Source organism: Spinacia oleracea, chromosome 3, assembly GCF_020520425.1.
Source record: "Spinacia oleracea cultivar Varoflay chromosome 3, BTI_SOV_V1, whole genome shotgun sequence".
Taxonomy (NCBI): Eukaryota; Viridiplantae; Streptophyta; class Magnoliopsida; order Caryophyllales; family Amaranthaceae; genus Spinacia; species Spinacia oleracea.
This window is the reverse complement of record NC_079489.1, coordinates 48,238,591-48,240,214: the sequence shown is the minus strand read 5'-3', so window position 1 is coordinate 48,240,214 and position 1,624 is coordinate 48,238,591. Positions and strand designations below refer to the sequence as shown.

At 45.1% G+C, this 1,624-nt stretch overlaps 1 non-coding gene across 1 annotated transcript; it reads left to right on the top strand.

Annotated features, from left to right (window-relative positions):
- The first annotated feature begins 1,067 nt into the window (after positions 1–1,067).
- LOC130471161 (small nucleolar RNA R71) lies at positions 1,068–1,173 on the top strand. Its single transcript, XR_008931824.1, has one exon. It is a non-coding gene; the product is annotated as a small nucleolar RNA R71 (small nucleolar RNA).
- Positions 1,174–1,624: the final 451 nt, after the last annotated feature.

Here is a 1,624-nt window from a genome sequence, read left to right as displayed (position 1 = left end):
CAGAATTCTTCTCTTTTCCCTTATTTGCACCAACATCATCAGCATTACCAACTTCCAGGACTTGAGGCTCTGCATCAATTGCTTTCCCTGGTCCATCTGTGTTCTCCTTAGCAAGAGTTGCATCATCAGTGGGCATCGGGGGTCCATTATATTTAGTGCCACTTCTAAGAGTGATAGCATTGGCACTTTCTCTGTTCTGGGGCGGAGTAGGTTGCCCTGGTAGTGTACCCGGTTGCCTTTGAGATAGAGTGTCAGCAAGTTGAGCAACTTGATTCTCCAACATTCTATTCTGATTCTTCAACTCTTTGATGCTCTCATCATGGTTCTTTTGAGCTATCTCTGCGGTCTTCTGCATATTTGCAATGAGCTTATACAGATCACCCATGTTAGGCTCTGGAGTAGCACTGCTCTGAGGGGGTTGTTGATATCCTTGATGCGGGGGCCTATTAAACCCCGGGGGAGCATTATGTGAGGCTCCTTGTTGAAATGGAGGCCTAGCAACATGTGGTTGAGGTGGATGGAACTGTGGTTGCGACCATTGTTGCTGGGGTTGAGGATTCTGAACATTGTTGCCCCGATATGAGAAATTTGGATGGTTCCTCCAACCCGGATTAAATGAATTGGAGTATGGGTCATTGGGTTGTCTCTGTTGAAAAGCATTCACTTGCTCCAATTGCGTAGTATCCTGTAAACTATAAGAGCACTCATGACCAAAGTGACCTTGGATTCCACATACTTCGCAGTAAGAAGTTGTCACTGGAGCTACACTAGACATAGCATTAATACTCATTGGGGGAGTACTAGACTGAGGAGCCTTCAAAGAATCGATCTTCAGGTTCAAGGCTGCCACTTGTGAGGACAATAGAGCATAAGCATCGACATCCAATTTTCCTTTCTTAGATGTGGATCTGGTGGTGCTGTAATGGTTGGCAGCTAAATTGGCAAGAAAATCATAACCTGCATCCACTTCTTTGTCAAGAAAAACACCCCCAGCAGCAGAATCAACCGTGTTCTTTGTTTCATCTTGCAAACCATGGTAGAAAATCTGAACCAAGAACCATTTTTCAATGTTGTGATGCGGACACGACCGCTGCAAAGCCTTAAATCTATCCCAGGCTTCTCGAAGTGATTCACCAGGTTCTTGAGTGAATGTAGTCAGCTTATGCCTTATTTCAGCAGTCTTGGTGGGTGGAAAGAATTCTTCTAGAAAGGCCTGTGAAATAGCACTCCACTCTGTCTCCTTGACATCATTCAACCATGTTTGAGCCTTATCACGAAGGCTAAAACCAAACAACATGACTTTCAATTGGTCTTGAGTGACCCCTTGATGCTTGATAGTACCACACAGTTGGTTGAACCTCTGCAAATGGTTGGTGGGTTCCTCAGATGGATGGCCACCAAATTGACTTTGTGAGACCATGGAGATTAGAGCGGGCTTGATCTCAAAGTTGACTGCATCAATAGTTGGCATTGTGAGCCCAGTCGGAACACTATTCGAGGAAGGAACCCCATATGATTTCAGGGATTTAGACATCGTGTGACTCGGTGGAGTCTGTGAGTCTTGGGACCCTGACTGCTTCTTCTTTTTCTGTTGCTTTTTTAGTTGACGAAGGGTCTTTCCAAG